The sequence below is a fragment of the Pseudophryne corroboree genome, chromosome 2 (genome assembly GCF_028390025.1).
Source record: "Pseudophryne corroboree isolate aPseCor3 chromosome 2, aPseCor3.hap2, whole genome shotgun sequence".
Lineage (NCBI taxonomy): Eukaryota > Metazoa > Chordata > Amphibia > Anura > Myobatrachidae > Pseudophryne > Pseudophryne corroboree.
In genome coordinates, this window is record NC_086445.1 from 500,616,006 (window position 1) to 500,636,035 (window position 20,030).

General features: G+C 45.5%; 1 non-coding gene across 1 annotated transcript; it reads right to left on the reverse strand.

Moving 5' to 3' along the window:
- Positions 1-19,243: 19,243 nt before the first annotated feature.
- TRNAQ-UUG (transfer RNA glutamine (anticodon UUG)) lies at positions 19,244-19,315 on the reverse strand. Its single transcript has one exon. It is a non-coding gene; the product is annotated as a tRNA-Gln (tRNA).
- Positions 19,316-20,030: the final 715 nt, after the last annotated feature.

Sequence of the window (20,030 nt, forward strand, 5' to 3'; positions counted from 1 at the left end):
AGAGACACAAATTTTCTCTCTTCATACAGACCAATCAGTCTATTAAATGTTGACTATAAACTATTGGCTAAAATAATGGCGTTACGTCTCCAATCCATCCTCCCAGATATCCTCATCACGACGCAAATGGGATTTGTGACCGGTAGACATGCGGTCAAGGCAATCCGCACGGCATTGGCAGCGGTGGCAGCATCCCAATCTCCATGTACAGAATAAAATATGCTCCTTAGCCTCGATGCCAACAAGGCTTTTGACATGGTCCTGTGGCCCCATTTGTTTGCTGTGTTGGAAAAAAGGGGCTTTGGCCCTGACTTTATTAACTATATTCATTATATCTACAATAAACCATCTGCTTCTCTTTTAATAAACGGGATTAGGGGTCAACGGTTCTTTTTGGAAAGGGGCACCCGTCAAGGATGCCCTTTATAGCCACTATTGTTTAATTTAGCTCTTGATCCACTGCATTGCAGGATTGGCCGGCCTTTAAGCGTATAAGAGTAGGCGGGCAGGAAATTAAGTTATCAGCCTTTGCCGATGATATCCTTCTTTATATATCTGACCCCGAACACTCCCTTCATCTTATTTTAGAAAAAAATCCAATTATTTGGCCACATTTCGGGTTTCATTATTAACATGGTCAAATCCAAAGCACTACTGTTGTATGGCAATACTACATGTCCGCATTGGACTTCACATTTCCCATTGCACTGGGTATCGACGTACATTTCTTATTTAGGAATTATGGGGGGTAATTCCAAGTTGATCGCAGCAGGATTTTTGATAGCAATTGGGCAAAACCATGTGCACTGCAGGGGAGGCAGATATAACATGTGCAGAAAGAGTTATATTTGGGTGGGTTATTTTATTTCTGTGCAGGGTAAATACTGGCTGCTTTATTTTTACACTGCAAATTAGATTGCAGATTGAACACACCCCACCCAAATCTAACTCTCTCTGCACATGTTATATCTGCCTCCCCTGCAGTGCACATGGTTTTGCCCAATTGCTAACAAAAATCCTGCTGCGATCAACTTGGAATTACCCCCATGGTGCGCAAGGCCATACGTACTTTAACCGATGATATTAAGGGATGGGAACGCTTGCCGTTGTCATACTTGGGCAGGGCTAACCTGCTCAAAATGGTGGCTATCCCGCGCATTTTATACCCATTACAAACGCTCCCTGTATTGTTGACTAAAATGGATGCGCAAATGATTAATAAACTTATCAGAACCTTTATATGGAAGGGGGGCCGTGCACGTATTACTTTGCGTAAACTCGTCCAACCAAAATCTAATGGAGGAATCAATTTCCCCGATGTAGTAGTTTATAATCAGGCTGCGCTTTTGAGACATTTGACGGATTGGCTACAAAACAGCTCTGTTTACACGAATACAATTTTGGAACAAAACTTTCTAACAAACATAGACTTAACGTGTTTCCTCCACCAACATGATCAGGAAATTCCGGACCATTTTAAGTCAAACCCGCTTTTGTGGTCTACCAGGAGAATATGGCACATCTTGCGCAATAATGCGAAATTGAATCAATATCATTCCTTACATCTACCCTTACTCAAAAACCCTGAATTCTTGGACGGGATGGCTGCTCACCCCTTTACAGTGTGGAGAGAGGCTGGTATAGCAATAATTCGATCATTGGTATCGGTGGAAGACCACCGCCTGTAAACTTTTTCAGAGGTATCAATGAAGCATGCTATGATTGTTCCGTCTCCCCTGCCATTTTTACAAACGCAATTCTATGTCAGACTTGTTCTCACACATTTTGCGGAAGGGGATTGGACTACCTCCCTAGACAGCCTTTTGTTACACCCTGTACCTAGTCATAAAGCCATATCTATACACTACACATTCCTAAGAACAATATTAGATCATGCTACCATAACAGGCGGCATGTCCAAATGGCTGACTCACTTTCCTGGTCTGACTAAACCCATGATGGAAAAAGCCCTATTATACTCCCGAAAGGTCCTGCCTGCGAGGTATGTACACCGAACTATTTCTAAATGTGTATCATAATACTTATTTCTCTCCATTACGGCGTTTCCATATGGGAACTTCGGAAATACACTTGTGCCCAAAATGTCACCAGAGTGAGGCGGACACCTATCATTGTTTATGGGCATGTCCTATTGTGCAATACTTCTGGCATCTCATTAGAAGATACGCAGAGGCTAAGCTAATAACTTATGTGCCATTTACCCCCGAATGGGCAATTTTGGGTATCATTGATCCTACCCTCCGAATGTCATCGGAATGTAAAAAACTATTGCTAGCCCTCAGTGCAGCGGGGGGAAAAACGATACTACAAGGTTGGATAGACAATACGCCTCCACAGATACCTTAATTTCTAACCAAACTGCACCACCTATTCCGGATGGACTGGGTGTAGGCTATTGTGGATAGGTAGTAAACAAGTGGGTCGTTTTTTCACTCTATGGGAATCCTATATTTCCAATCTACCCCTTACCACGCGGTTGCAAATTCATAACAGTTTAAAGTAGTGATGAGCGGGTTCGGTTTCTCGGCAACCGAACCCCCCCGAACTTCACCCATTTTACACGGGTCCGAGGCATACTCGGATTCTCCCGTATGGCTCGGTTAACCCGAGCGCGCCCGAACGTCATCATCCCGCTGTCAGATTCTCGCGAGATTCGGATTCTATATAAGCAGCCGTGCGTCGCCGCCATTTTCACTCGTGCATTGGAAATGTTAGGGAGAGGACGTGGCTGGCGTCATCTCCGTTTATTAATCTTGAATTCTTGATGCAAAAATATTTGTGCTTATTGCTTAATTGTGGGGACTGGGGAGCAGCTTTATTATATTGGAGGAGTACAGTGCAGAGTTTTGCTGACAGTGACCACCAGTATACGTTGTCTGCCTGAAAAACACTCCATATCTGTGCTCAGTGTGCTGCATATATCTGTGCTCACACTGCTTAATTGTGGGGACTGGGGAGCAGCTGTTTAATATAGGAGGAGTACAGTGCAGAGTTTTGCTGACAGTGACCACCAGTATACATTGTCTGCCTGAAAAACACTCCATATCTGTGCTCAGTGTGCTGCATATATCTGTGCTCACATTGCTTTAGTGTGGGGACTGGGGACCACCAGTATATTATATAGGAGGAGTACAGTGCAGAGTTTTGCTGACAGTGACCACCAGTATACGTTGTCTGCCTGAAAAACACTCCATATCTGTGCTCAGTGTGCTGCATATATCTGTGCTCACACTGCTTTATTGTGGGGACTGGGGACCAGCAGTATTATATAGGAGGAGTACAGTGCAGAGTTTTGCTGACAGTGACCACCAGTATACGTTGTCTGCCTGAAAAACACTCCATATCTGTGCTCAGTGTGCTGCATATATCTGTGCTCACACTGCTTTATTGTGGGGACTGGGGACCACCAGTATATTATATAGGAGGAGTACAGTGCAGAGTTTTGCTGACCAGTGACCACCAGTATACGTTGTCTGCCTGAAAAACACTCCATATCTGTGCTCAGTGTGCTGCATATATCTGTGCTCACACTGCTTTATTGTGGGGACTGGGGACCAGCAGTATTATATAGGAGGAGTACAGTGCAGAGTTTTGCTGACAGTGACCACCAGTATATATAGCAGTACGGTACGGAAGGCCACTGCTCTACCTACCTCTGTGTCGTCAAGTATACTATCCATCTAGATTCTATACCTGTGGTGCATTTAGTTTTGCAGTTTGCTGACAGTGACCACCAGTATATATAGCAGTACGGTACGCTACCTACCTCTGTGTCGTCAAGTATACTATCCATCCATACCTGTGGTGCATTTCAGTTGTGCGCAGTATATATAGTAGTAGGCCATTGCTATTGATACAGGCATATAATTCCACACATTAAAAAATGGAGAACAAAAATGTGGAGGTTAAAATAGGGAAAGATCAAGATCCACTTCCACCTCGTGCTGAAGCTGCTGCCGCTAGTCATGGCCGAGACGATGAAATGCCATCAACGTCGTCTGCCAAGGCCGATGCCCAATGTCATAGTAGAGAGCATGTAAAATCCAAAAAACAAAAGTTCAGTAAAATGACCCAAAAATCTAAATTGAAAGCGTCTGATGAGACGCGTAAACTTGCCAATATGCCATTTACGACATGTAGTGGCAAGGAACGGCTGAGGCCCTGGCCTATGTTCATGGCTAGTGGTTCAGCTTCACATGAGGATGGAAGCACTCATCCGCTCGCTAGAAAAATGAAAAGACTTAAGCTGACAAAAGCACAGCAAAGAACTGTGCGTTCTTCTAAATCACAAATCCCCAAGGAGAGTCCAATTGTGTCGGTTGCGATGCCTGACCTTCCCAACACTGGACGGGAAGAGCTTGCGCCTTCCACCATTTGCACGCCCCCTACAAGTGCTGGAAGGAGCACCCGCAGTCCAGTTCCTGATAGTCAAATTGAAGATGTCACTGTTGAAGTACACCAGGATGAGGATATGGGTGTTGCTGGCGCTGGGGAGGAAATTGACAAGGAGGATTCTGATGGTGAGGTGGTTTGTTTAAGTCAGACACCCGGGGAGACACCTGTTGTCCGTGGGACGAATATGGCCATTGACATGCCTGGTCAAAATACAAAAAAAAATCACCTCTTCGGTGTGGAATTATTTCAACACAAATGCGGACAACAGGTGTCAAGCCGTGTGTTGCCTTTGTCAAGCTGTAATAAATAGGGGTAAGGACGTTAACCACCTAGGAACATCCTCCCTTATACGTCACCTGGTCCGCATTCATCAGAAGTCAGTGACAAGTTCAAAAACTTTGGACGACAGCGGAAGCAGTCCACAGACCACTAAATCCCTTCCTCTTGTAACCAAGCTCCTGCAAACCACACCACCAACTCCCTCAGTGTCAATTTCCACCTTACACAGGAAAGCCAATAGTCCTGGAGGCCATGTCACTGGCAAGTCTGACGAGTCCTCTCCTGACTGGGATTCCTCCGATGCATCCTTGAGTGTAACGCCTACTGCTGCTGGCGCTGCTGTTGTTGCTGCTGGGAGTCGATCGTCATCCCAGAGGGGAAGTCGGAAGACCACTTGTACTACTTCCAGTAAGCAATTGACTGTCCAACAGTCCTTTGCGAGGAAGATGAAATATCACAGCAGTCATCCTGCTGCAAAGCGGATAACTCAGGTCTTGTCAGCCTGGGGGTTCCGGTATCCACCGTTAAATCAGAGGCAACTAGAGACTTGTTTGAGGTACTGTGTCCCCAGTACCAAATACCATCTAGGTTCCATTTCTCTAGGCAGGCGATACCGAAAATGTACACAGACGTCAGAAAAAGAGTCACCAGTGTCCTAAAAAATGGAGTTGTACCCAATGTCCACTTAACCATGGACATGTGGACAAGTGGAGCAGGGCAGACTCAGGACTATATGACTGTGACAGCCCACTGGGTAGATGTATTGCCTCCCGCAGCAAGAACAGCAGCGGCGGCACCAGTAGCAGCATCTCGCAAACGCCAACTCGTTCCTAGGCAGGCTACGCTTTGTATAACCGCTTTCCATAAGAGGCACACAGCTGACAACCTCTTACGGAAACTGAGGAACATCATCGCAGAATGGCTTACCCCAATTGGACTCTCCTGGGGATTTGTGACATCGGACAACGCCATCAATATTGTGCGTGCATTACATCTGGGCAAATTCCAGCACGTCCCATGTTTTGCACATACATTGAATTTGGTGGTGCAGAATTATATAAAAAACGACAGGGGCGTGCAAGAGATGTTGTCGGTGGCCCGAAGAATTGCGGGCCACTTTCGGCATTCAGCCACTGCGTGCCGAAGACTGGAGCACCAGCAAACACTCCTGAACCTGCCCTGCCATCATCTGAAGCAAGAGGTGGTAACGAGGTGGAATTCAACCCTCTATATGCTTCAGAGGATGGAGGAGCAGCAAAAGGCCATTCAAGCCTATACATCTGCCCACGATATAGGCAAAGGAGGGGGAATGCACCTGACTCAAGCGTAGTGGAGAATGATTTCAACGTTGTGCAAGGTTCTGCAACCCTTTGAACTTGCCACACGTGAAGTCAGTTCAGACACTGCCAGCCTGAGTCAGGTCATTTCCCTCATCAGGCTTTTGCAGAAGAAGCTGGAGACATTGAAGGAGGAGCTAAAACAGAGCGATTCCGCTAGGCATGTGGGACTTGTGGATAGATCCCTTAATTCGCTTAACCAGGATTCATGGGTGGTCAATCTGTTGAAATCAGAGCACTACATTTTGGCCACCGTGCTCGATCCTAGATTTAAAACCTACGTTGTATCTCTCTTTCCGGCAGACACAAGTCTGCAGAGGTTCAAAGACCTGCTGGTGAGAAAATTGTCAAGTCAAGCGGAACGTGACCCGTCAACAGCTCCTCCTTCACATTCTCCCGCAACTGGGGGTGCGAGGAAAAGGCTAAGAATTCCGAGCCCACCCGCTGGCGGTGATGCAGGGCAGTCTGGAGCGAGTGCTGATATCTGGTCCGGACTGAAGGACCTGGCAACGATTACTGACATGTCGTCTACTGTCACTGCATATGATTCTGTCACCATTGAAAGAATGGTGGATGATTATATGAGTGACCGCATCCAAGTAGGCACGTCAGACAGTCCGTACGTATACTGGCAGGAAAAAGAGGCTATTTGGAGGCCCTTGCACAAACTGGCTTTATTCTACCTAAGTTGCCCTCCCTCCAGTGTGCACTTCGAAAGAGTGTTTAGTGCAGCCGCTCACATTGTCAGCAATCGGCGTACGAGGTTACTTCCAGAAAATGTGGAGAAGATGATGTTCATCAAAATGAATTATAATCAATTCCTCCGTGGAGACATTCACCAGCAATTGCCTCCAGAAAGTACACAGGGATCTGAGATGGTGGATTCCAGTGGGGACGAATTAATATTCTGTGAGGAGGGGGATGTACACAGTGAAAGGGGTGAGGAATCGGAGGATGATGATGAGGTGGACATCTTGCCTCTGTAGAGCCAGTTTGTGCAAGGAGAGATTGATTGCTTCTTTTTTGGTGGGGGCTCAAACCAACCAGTCATTTCAGTCACAGTCGTGTGGCAGACCCTGTCGCTGAAATGATGGGTTCGTTAAAGTGTGCATGTCCTGTTTATACAACATAAGGGTGGGTGGGAGGGCCCAAGGACAATTCCATCTTGCACCTCTTTTTTATTTCATTTTTCTTTGCATCATGTGCTGTTTGGGGACAATTTTTTTGAAGTGCCATCCTGCCTGACACTGCAGTGCCACTCCTAGATGGGCCAGGTGTTTGTGTCGGCCACTTGTGTCGCTTAGCTTAGTCACACAGCGACCTTGGTGCGCCTCTTTTTTTCTTTGCACCATGTGCTGTTTGGGGACTATTTTTTTTAAGTGCCATCCTGTCTGACACTGCAGTGCCACTCCTAGATGGGCCAGGTGTTTGTGTCGGCCACTTGGGTCACTTAGCTTAGTCACACAGCTACCTCATTGCGCCTCTTTTTTTCTTTGCATCATGTGCTGTTTGGGGACTATTTTTTTGAAGTGCCATCCTGTCTGACACTGCAGTGCCACTCCTAGATGGGCCAGGTGTTTGTGTCGGCCACTTGGGTCGCTTAGCTTAGTCACACAGCGACCTTGGTGCGCCTCTTTTTTTCTTTGCATCATGTGCTGTTTGGGGACAATTTTTTTGAAGTGCCATCCTGCCTGACACTGCAGTGCCACTCCTAGATGGGCCAGGTGTTTGTGTCGGCCACTTGTGTCGCTTAGCTTAGCCATCCAGCGACCTCGGTGCAAATTTTAGGACTAAAAATAATATTGTGAGGTGTGAGGTGTTCAGAATAGACTGAAAATGAGTGTAAATTATGGTTATTGAGGTTAATAAATTTAATACTATGGGATCAAATTGACCCCCAAATTCTATGAATTAAACTGTTTTTGAGGGTTTTTTGTAAAAAAACACCCGAATCCGACAAAAAAATTTCAGGGAGGTTTTGCCAAAACGCGTCCGAATCCAAAACACGGCCGCGGAACAGAATCCAAAACCAAAACACAAAACCCGAAGAATTTCAGGTGCACATCACTAATTTTAAGTAGTGATCATATGCAGTGACAGTAGACGACATGTCAGTAATCGTTGGCAGGTCCTTCAGTCCGGACCAGATGTCAGCACTCGCTCCAGTCTGCCATGCATCACCGCCAGCGGGTTTGCTCGGAATTCTTAGCCTTTTCCTCGCAGCCCCAGTTGCGGGAGAATGTGAAGGAGGAGCTGTTGACGGGTCACGTTCCGCTTGACTTGACAATTTTCTCACCAGCAGGCCTTTGAACCTCTGCAGACTTGTGTCTGCCGGAAAGAGAGATACAACGTAGGTTTTAAATCTAGGATCGAGCATGGTGGCCAAAATGTAGTGCTCTGATTTCAACAGATTGACCACCCGTGAATCCTGGTTAAGCGAATTAAGGGCTCCATCCACAAGTCCCACATGCCTAGCGGAATCGCTCTGTATTAGCTCCTCCTTCAATGTCTCCAGCTTCTGCTGCAAAAGCCTGATGAGGGGAATGACCTGACTCAGGCTGGCAGTGTCTGAACTGACTTCACGTGTGGCAAGTTCAAAGGGTTGCAGAACCTTGCACAACGTTGAAATCATTCTTCACTGCACTTGAGTCAGGTGCATTCCCCCTCCTTTGCCTATATCGTAGGTAGCTGTATAGGCTTGAATAGCCTTTTGTTGCTTCTCCATCCTCTGAAGCATATAGAGGGTTGAATTCCACCTCGTTACCACCTCTTGCTTCAGATGATGGCAGGGCAGGTTCAGGAGTGTTTGCTGGTGCTCCAGTCTTGGGCCCGCGGTGGCTGAATGCTGAAAGTGGCCCGCAATTCTTTTTCAAATAATTCTGCACCACCAAATTCAATGTATGTGCAAAACATGGGACGTGCTGGAATTTGCCCAGATGTAATGCACGCACAATATTGATGGCGTTGTCCGATGTCACAAATCCCCAGGAGAGTCCAATTGCGGTAAGCCATTCTGCGATGATGTTCCTCAGTTTCTTTAAGAGGTTGTCAGCTGTGTGCCTCTTATGGAAAGCGGTGATACAAAGCGTAGCCTGCCTAGGAACGAGTTGGCGTTTGTGAGATGCTGCTACTGGTGCTGCCGCTGCTGTTCTTGCTGCGGGAGGCAATACATCTACCCAGTGGGCTGTCACAGTAATATAATCCTGAGTCTGCCCTGCTCCACTTGTCCACATGTCCGTGGAAAAGTGGACATTGGATACAACTGCATTTTTTAGGACATTGGTGACTCTTTTTCTGACGTCTGTGTACATTTTCGGTATCGCCTGCCTAGAGAAGTGGAACCTAGATGGTATTTGGTACCGGGGATACAGTACCTCAAGCAATTCTCTAGTTCCCTGTGAATTAACGGTGGATACCGGAAACACGTTTTTCACCACCCAGGCTGCCAAGGCCTGAGTTATCCGCTTTGCAGCAGGATGACTGCTGTGATATTTCATCTTCCTTGCAAAGGACTGTTGGACAGTCAATTGCTTACTGGAAGTAGTACAAGTGGTTTTCCGACTTCCCCTCTGGGATGACGATCGACTCCCAGCAACAACAACAGCAGCGCCAGCAGCAGTAGGCGTTACACTCAAGGATGCATCGGAGGAATCCCAGGCAGGAGAGGACTCGTCAGACTTGACAGTGACATGGCCTGCAGGACTATTGGCTTTCCTGTGTAAGGAGGAAATTGACACTGAGGGAGTTGGTGGTGTGGTTTGCAGGAGCTTGGTTACAAGAGGAAGGGATTTAGTTGGCAGTGGACTGCTGCCGCTGTCACCCAAAGTTTTTGAACTTGTCAATGACTTCTGATGAATGCGCTCCAGGTGACGTATAAGGGAGGATGTTCCTAGGTGGTTAACGTCCTTACCCCTACTTATTACAGCTTCACAAAGGCAACACACGGCTTGACACCAGTTGTCCGCATTTCTGTTTAAATAATTCCACACCGAAGAGGTGATTTTTTTTGTAATTTGACAAGGCATGTCAATGGCCATATTCGTCCCACGGACAACAGGTGTCTCCCCGGGTGCCTGACTTAAACAAACCACCTCACCATCAGAATCCTCCTTGTCAATTTCCTCCCCAGCGCCAGCATAACCCATATCCTCATCCTGGTGTACTTCAACAGTGACATATTCAATTTGACTATCAGGAACTGGACTGCGGGTGCTCGTTCCAGCACTTGCAGGGGGCGTGCAAATGGTGTAAGGCGCCACCTTTTCCCGTCCAGTGTTGGTAAGGTCAGGCATCGCAACCGACACAATTGGACTCTCCTTGGGGATTTGTGATTTAGAAGAACGCACAGTTCTTTGCTGTGCTTTTGACATCTTAACTCTTTTAAGTTTTCTAGCAGGAGGATGAGTGCTTCCATCCTCATGTGAAGCTGAACCACTAGCCATGAATATAGGACAGGGCCTCAGCCGTTCCTTGCCACTCCGTGTCGCAAATGGCATATTGGCAAGTTTACGCTTCTCATCAGGCGCTTTTAATTTTGATTTGTGGATCATTTTACTGAAATTTTGTTTTTTGGATTTTACATGCTCTCTACTATGACATTGGGCATCGGCCTTGGCAGACGACGTTGATGGCATTTCATCGTCTCGGCCATGACTAGTGGCAGCAGCTTCAGCACGAGGTGGAAGTGGATCTTGATCTTTCCCTATTTTACCCTCCACATTTTTGTTCTCCATTTTTTAATGTGTGGAATTATATGCCAGTAATATATCAATAGCAATGGCCTACTACTATATATACACCGCACAACAACTAAAATGCACCACAGGTATGGATGGATAGTATACTTGACGACACAGAGGTAGGTAGATCAGTGGCCTACTGTACCGTACTGCTATATATTATATACTGGCGGTCAGCAAAATTATGCACTGCCCTCCTACTATATATACACTGCACCACTTAAATGCACCAAAGGGATGGATTGATAGTATACTTGATGACACAGAGGTAGGTAGAGCAGTGGCCTACTGTACCGTACTGCTATATATTATATACTGGTGGTCAGCAAAATTATGCACTGTCCTCCTACTATATATACACTGCACCACTTAAATGCACCACAGGGATGGATGGATAGTATACTTGACGACACAGAGGTAGGTAGAGCAGTGGCCTACTGTACCGTACTGCTATATATTATATACTGGTGGTCAGCAAAATTATGCACTGTCCTCCTACTATATATACACCGCACCACTTAAATGCACCACACGGATGGATGGATAGTATACTTGATGACACAGAGGTAGGTAGAGCAGTGGCCTACTGTACCGTACTGCTATATATTATATACTGATGGTCAGCAAAATTATGCACTGTCCTCCTACTATATATACACCGCACAACAACTAAAATGCACCACAAATATGGATGGATAGTATACTTGATGACACAGAGGTAGGTAGAGCAGTGGCCTACTGTACCGTACTGCTATATATTATATACTGGCAGTCAGCAAAATTATGCACTGCCCTCCTACTATATATACACCGCACCACTTAAATGCACCACAGGGATGGATGGATAGTATACTTGACGACACAGAGGTAGGTAGAGCAGTGGCCTACTGTACTGTACTGCTATATATTATATACTGGCGGTCAGCAAAATTATGCACTGCCCTCCTACTATATATACACCGCACCACTTAAATGCACCACAGGGATGGATGGATAGTATACTTGATGACACAGAGGTAGGTAGAGCAGTGGCCTACTGTACCGTACTGCTATATATTATATACTGGTGGTCAGCAAAATTATGCACTGTCCTCCTACTATATAAACACTGCACCATTTAAATGCACCACAGGGATGGATGGATCGATAGTAAACTTGACGACACAGAGGTAGGTAGAGCAGTGGCCTACTGTACCGTACTGCTATATATTATATACTGGTGGTCAGCAAAATTATGCACTGTCCTCCTACTATATATACACTGCACCACTTAAATGCACCACAGGGATGGATGGATAGTATACTTGACGACACAGAGGTAGGTAGAGCAGTGGCCTACTGTACCGTACTGCTATATATTATATACTGGTGGTCAGCAAAATTATGCACTGTCCTCTTACTATATATACACTGCATCACTTAAATGCACCACAGGGATGGATGGATAGTATACTTGACGACACAGAGGTAGGTAGAGCAGTGGCCTACTGTACCGTACTGCTATATATTATATACTGGTGGTCAGCAAAATTATGCACTGTCCTCCTACTATATAAACACTGCACCATTTAAATGCACCACAGGGATGGATGGATCGATAGTAAACTTGACGACACAGAGGTAGGTAGAGCAGTGGCCTACTGTACCGTACTGCTATATATTATATACTGGTGGTCAGCAAAATTATGCACTGTCCTCCTACTATATATACACTGCACCACTTAAATGCACCACAGGGATGGATGGATAGTATACTTGACGACACAGAGGTAGGTAGAGCAGTGGCCTACTGTACCGTACTGCTATATATTATATACTGGTGGTCAGCAAAATTATGCACTGTCCTCTTACTATATATACACTGCATCACTTAAATGCACCACAGGGATGGATGGATAGTATACTTGACGACACAGAGGTAGGTAGAGCAGTGGTCTACTGTACCGTACTGCTATATATTATATACTGGCAGTCAGCAAAATGATGCACTGCCCTCCTACTATATATACACCGCACCACTTAAATGCACCACAGGGATGGATGGATAGTATACTTGACGACACAGAGGTAGGTAGAGCAGTGGCCTACTGTACCGTACTGCTATATATTATATACCGGTGGTCAGCAAAATTATGCACTGTCCTCCTACTATATATACACTGCACCACTTAAATGCACCACAGGGATGGATGGATAGTATACTTGACGACACAGAGGTAGGTAGAGCAGTGGCCTACTGTACCGTACTGCTATATATTATATACTGGTGGTCAGCAAAATTATGCACTGTCCTCCTACTATATATACACCGCACAACAACTAAAATGCACCACAGGTATGGATGGATAGTATACTTGATGACACAGAGGTAGGTAGAGCAGTGGCCTACTGTACCGTACTGCTATATATTATATACTGTCAGTCAGCAAAATTATGCACTGTCCTCCTACTATATATACACTGCACCACTTAAATGCACCACAGGGATGGATGGATAGTATACTTGACGACACAGAGGTAGGTAGAGGAGTGGACTACTGTACCGTACTGCTATATATTATATACTGGTGGTCAGCAAAATTATGCACTGTCCTCCTACTACTGCGCACAACTAAAATGCACCACAGGGATGGATGGATAGTATACTTGACGACACAGAGGTAGGTAGAGCAATGGACTACTGTACCGTACTGCTATATATTACATACTGGTGGTCAGCAAAATTATGCACTGTCCTCCTACTATATATACACAGCACAACAACTAAAATGCACCACAGGGATGGATGGATAGTATACTTGATGACACAGAAGTAGGTAGAGCAGTGGACTACTGTACCATACTGCTATACTGGTGGTCACTGGTCAGCAAAATTCTGCACTGTCCTGTCCTCCTATACTACAATGCAGCACAGATATGGAGCGTTTTTCAGGCAGAGAACGTAGATATTTTCAGCACACTCAGCACAGATATTTGCAAGCACACTGAGCACAGATATTTGCAGCACACTGAACACAACTGAGAGGACGCTGCACGTCCTCTCCCTATCATCTCCAATGCACGAGTGAAAATGGCGGCGATGCTCGGCTCCTTATATAGGATACAAATCTCGCGAGAATCCAACAGCGGGATGATGACGTTCGGGCGCGCTCGGGTTAACCGAGCAAGGCGGGAGGATCCGAGTCTGCCTCGGACCTGTGTAAAATGGGTGAAGTTCGTTGGGGTTCGGATTCCGAGGAACCAAAAACGCTCATCACTAATTTTAAGGCAATGTGCTGAAAATGCTGCCATCTTGTGGCCAAAATCTAAACTTCAATTTTGTGAAATCTCTGCTTTCCATGTTTTTTCACCCTGAAAAGGTTTTCATGGGCCTTGTTTTACATTAGTTTTAAGGTATCTTGTAGTATATCATCTAATTATAGATTTGGCTGGAGGCCGGAATGTAATTTCTCTATCATCCTTCAACGGTGGAGAGTGCTAGGTAAGTAATACAGTAAGGAGTGTGATGGTCCGGCTATTGAGGGGTGGAGAGGCCAGAGTATTACTTCTCTATCATCCTCCCATGGGGGAGCATGCTAGGGAAGTAATACAGTAAGGAGTGTGATGGTCTGGCTATTGAGGGGCGGAGGAGGCCGGAGTATTACTTCTCTATCATCCTCCCACAGGGAGGGTGCTAGGGAAGTAATACAGTAAGGAGTGTGATGGTCCGGCTATTAAGGGGTGGAGGAGGCCGGAGTATTACTTCTCTATCATTCTCTCTCAGGGAGGGTGCTAGAGAAGTAATACAGTAAGGAGTGTGATGGTCCGGCTATTGAGGGGTGGAGGAAGCCGAAGTATTACTTCTCTATCATCCTCCCACAGGGAGGGTGCTAGGGAAGTAATACAGTAAGGAGTGTGATGGTCTGGCTATTGAGGGGCGGAGGAGGCCGGAGTATTACTTCTCTATCATCCTCCCACAGGGAGGGTGCTAGGGAAGTAATACAGTAAGGAGTGTGATGGTCCGGCTATTGAGGGGTGGAGGAGGCCAGAGTATTACTTCTCTATCATTCTCTCTCAGGGAGGGTGCTAGAGAAGTAATACAGTAAGGAGTGTGATGGTCCGGCTATTGAGGGGTGGAGGAGGCCGGAGTATTACTTCTCTATCATTCTCTCTCAGGGAGGGTGCTAGAGAAGTAATACAGTAAGGAGTGTGATGGTCCGGCTATTGAGGGGTGGAGGAAGCCGAAGTATTACTTCTCTATCATCCTCCCATGGGGGAGGGTGCTAGGGAAGTAATACAGTAAGGAGTGTGATGGTCCGCCTATTTATGTGTGGAGGCCGGAGTATTACTTCTCTACATACTTGCCAATATTTTAAATCTCCTCTCCGGGAGATGACCAGAGAGGAGAAGCAGGTGGGTGGTGATGAGGGAGGAGCCAAGCTGATTACATCAGCAGGCCCCGCCCACCCACCGGGAAAAGACGGTAATTGGATGAAATTTGGCTAGGGGCGGGGCTAAAATTACGCGATTAGCATCTGATCGCGTCATTAGGCTCCGCCCCCCACTGGGTCCGTGATTTTACGGTGTTATTCTCCCTATTCTGCCCACTTCACTAGGAAGTGGGCAGAATGCGGGAGGGGTGCCCACTCTTCCGGGGGCTGCAGGGGACTACCCGAAAACCGGGTGTCTCCCGCAGAATCCGGGAGAGTAGGTAAGTATGCTTCTCTATCATCCTCCCTCACGGAGGGTGCTAGAGAAGTAATACAGTAAGGAGTGTGATGGTCTGGCTATTGAGGGGTGAAGGAGGCCGGAGTATTACTTCTCTATCATCCTCCCATGGGGAAGGGGGGTGCTAGGGAAGTAATACAGTAAGGAGTGTGATGGTCCGGCTATTTAGGGGTTGAGGAGGCCGGAGTATTACTTCTCTATCATCCTCCCGCACGGAGAGTGCTAGAGAAGTAATACAGTAAGGAGTGTGATGGTCCGGCTATTAAGGGGTGGAGGAGGCCGGAGTATTTCTTCTCTACCATCCTCCCACGGGGGAGGGTGCTAGTGAAATAATACAGTAAGGAGTGTGATGGTCCGGCTATTGATGAGATGTGAAGGCTGGAATTTTTTTCTCTATCATCCTCCCACAGAGGATAGCGATATTATAATTAGAGAGTCTAAGGCAGTGGTTCCCAAACTGTGTGCCGTGGCACCCTGGGGTGCCGCAGGACACTTGCAGGGGTGCCTCGGGTTGGTGGTCCAGGACCAATTCAAAATATTTATTATCCATGTAATAGGAAAAACTAGTACTTGTGGCTGCCAGTTATAAAATATGTGTACAAACAGAAACAAATCTTGTCCCTCACCACATAACTGAACCTAAGTATGACATATAAACATAATTTACTTAATTTCATATTTTTTTTATAAATTTCCCAATTAAAAACTTTTGGACTAGGGGTGCCGTGATAAAAATTCTGATACTCTAGGGCGCCGTGATTAAAAAAAGTTTGGGAACCACTGGTCTAAGGTATGGTTATAAATAAAGAAATGTATTGGTCTCAAATATAATAGATATAACTAAATATTAAATTAGTTTCCTTTATAATAAAGATATTGAGGTACTTGGAGTCATATGAACACTCCTAAAGGATATCTGCAGTAGTATTTACTATATCCATGTAGTTAGAAGTAGATGCATGCTTTTTAAGGGTTGGGTATGCGTGGCAATCAGCGGAATGCCAGATGGGGGAGGAGGAGCGCGAGCGTAAGAAGTCCCTTGCGGCCTCGCTGCGATCGCACAGGTTCTATTCTCACTATGTGGTTGTCGTGGACACCCATAAGTGGGAATAGTCACTGTTGGTCAGTATGCCGACCGTCTGGATTTTCAGGGGGCCGGATGTATGGGGGTGTTGTGACCGGTGGTCTTCTGACCGCCAGTCATGTAACTACATCCTGCTTTCTAACGTGTTTAGAGCTGAATGTAAAATATGGTCCAGTGGCAGTGATGATGGCACATGCATGCACTGCTTACTTTCCTCCTGTATTCAGCGTGTCCATTGATCTTCTTGATGTGCCATAAAGATCCAATTATGCCTGTGCTGGAGCTGCTTATTGTAGGCTTGCTTGTAAGAGAGCTCCAGGATCCAAAATACCCTAACAAAATAACAAATGTGATATATTTTAAAAGAAGGCATGCATTAGGACATAGTGATAAAAACTGCTTGTACACAGAGGAACTCCTTAAGGATTCCTATTAATCAGCTCAAAATTTCCATCACCAAAAATGAAAAACAAATGCAAAGTCCTTTAGTCCCACAAGGCAGGGAATGCCCCCTGAATGTATATTTTCCATCCAGTTAACGCATTTAAATAATTCAAGTCCCTGTGCCCTCCCCACAAAAAAAGAAAAATATATGAATTTGTGCGCAAAACTGCAGTCAGTGCACTTAATCTGCCTTCACCATGAAATGTTCCTCATCCGAATAACTATTCCCACTGGCTCACATCACCATCGCTGTGTGCTAAGCCATCTTGGCTGCAAATATTTACAAATGGAGTACAAAAACAGGCTTGACTTACTATCACAAATGAAAACATCATTTTCACTGTGTGTTTGTAAATTTCTTAGGCTAATTACCCATAGCAATACAACTGCACATATAACATGTGTTGTTAATGCATGTTAACTCGATGTAAACATATGTGCAAATAAGTAATTGTGCTAAACAAGACTACACACATTTGCACTTTGCGTCTAGGTTGCGCTGAATTAGTTTTATACTCTTGGGGGTAATTCAGACCTGTGCGTTTTCACACAGCGGGCGATCAGGTCTGTACTGTGCATGCATATACACCGCAATGCACCAGCGGGTCGGACGACTGCACCGGGCATCGGTACATAGAGACGGGATGGTGCGAAAAAAGCGATTGCATGGGCGATCGCAAGTTGACTGACAGGAAGAGGCCGTTTGTGGGTGGCAACTGACCAGTTTAGAGGAGTGTCCAGGGAAATGCAGGAGGGACCAGGCGTTTGGAAGGAGGGTTTCTGACGTCAGCTCCGGCCCCGATCATCGCAGCGGCTGAGTAAGTCTTGGATTGAGCAGAAACTGAACAAAATGATGTTTATGAAGTTATGCTACAAATGCGATCGCACATCTGCGCACAGCTAATACCTTCCCCCTGTATGCGGCGACTACCTGATCGCAGGGATGCAAAAAACACACCCTAGCGATCAGGTCTGATTTACCCCCCTTGTTCCGTTTCAGTGTATCTGACATATGCCAGCACAGTTGAAAATATATAATAATTTCAGTTGGAGCCAGAGGAGGATTCAGGCTGCATCTGGCTACACACTAAGGGACTAATTCCTAGATGTAGCTGGATTTGCTATCACTGCTGCTTCCTTTAATAGAGCATGTTGGAAACAGGTTGAAATGCAATATATAAAGTTGATAACCATAATAATACCAACCAATCTATAGTAGAAGAAAACTTCAGGTCAGGTCAGTGGTGGCACCGGGGTCGGTGACACCTGATGCAGCCAAAAAATAAACCCCTGCGTGCACCGAAGATGCATGCTTGAAAAGGGGTATGGCTTTGTGGTCTTGTGAGGCCCTGCTGATGTCACTAAAGGGGGCGTAGCCTCACAGGGGAAGCCCCTGATTACCTCACTGTGAGGGTGCGCAGGCTGCCCCAGAGACTCTTCCAGCACTGGCGGCTCATTCTCAGTGACAGGAGCTGAGTGCTGTTCCTCCTGCAGAGGAGTCAGCAATTCTGTGTCACACCTTGGAAGGGTGACACCCGGGTGCAGCCTGCACCCCCTTGTGATGCTTCTGCTTCAGGTAATACATACAAGTTTTGTTTCTGTCTGATGTAATGACCACAGATTTATATTAAAGTTTTTTTCTAAGACAGCATCTGAAGGGTTTGGTATGATATGTGGGCAGTCATAACGTCAACTGTCATCATGTGACCATGTCGACATGCCCATAGACACTGATGAAATGTGGACATGTTAGAATGTTGAAATAGTGTTTCTGGTGGCCCAGCGGTGACGACTTAACTTCTCCTGGCAGCTGTAGCATCTCCAGCAGCATCGTGTGGGTCCCGGTGGTCATATCTTCTGGGTCAGACCTCTGCTCCTCCTTCATTCCAGTAAGTTATTTCTTCACTATCCTTAACCCTAAATCCTACCCCTCCCTCTAGTGTCTCCGCATCCTACCTTCCTGCCCGCAGCCTAACCCTAATGTCAACTTTCTGACAATGTCTGCATTTTAAAATACAAATCCCCAAGAGAGGGGAAGGACAAAAGAAACCAGGTATACTTTGTGGTGCACTCTACCCAACTGACAATTTTTAAATAAGATTTCACAGAAATGTATATCCTCAGTAATATTAGTAAGTATTGGTTTAAATGCCCATAACCAAAATGGTTGCCTGAAATTATTTTTCTAATGGGACTAAATATGTCCTTTATTAATAGAGCGAAAAATAAACAACGTTAGGTCCCACCGAGATTTTAGCTCGGATTACTGGATTCAAAGTCCAGAGTGCTAACCATTACACCATGGAACCCTCAACTATTCGCTCTATTAATAAAGGACATATTTAGTCCCATTAGAAAAATAATTTCAGGCAACCATTTTGGTTATGGGCATTTAAACCAATACTTACTAATATTACTGAGGATATACATTTCTGTGATATCTTATTTAAAAATTGTCAGTTGGGTAGAGTGCACCACAAAGTATACCTGGTTTCTTTTGTCCTTCCCCTCTCTTGGGGATTTGTATTTTATAGCCTCACTCAAACCAGGTGGTAGCACCTTTTTGAGCCTTTAAAAAAAAATTGTTTTTTTTGTTTACCACATACATTTGTAAACTCCCAAAATTAGGGTTTGATTGGATATAGTAAAAGGCATCCCAACTTTGTAATGAAAACTGTTATCAATTTATCTTGGTGCGGGTTACCCCCCAGTATCTGGCAGGATTGTCTTGCCTGACCAGCACTGGAACTTTTGAATGTCTGCATTTTCCCTGTCTGAGAATGCCAACACATTGGCTGTCAACATTTTAAAAATGTCAGTATAATTACTGTTGACAAGTTGCACCTTTTGACTGCAGATAAGTAATAAAAAAAAATATTGTATCCACAGCAGTTTTGGTCTCTGGCAATAAACCTTATGTCTCCTGTACTGTTCCTAAGGATCCACTAGTGCTTCTATTGCAGAGGCCTTGCATCCAGCATCTAAATCTGACAACAAATTGATTACACATATGTGTAATGCTTC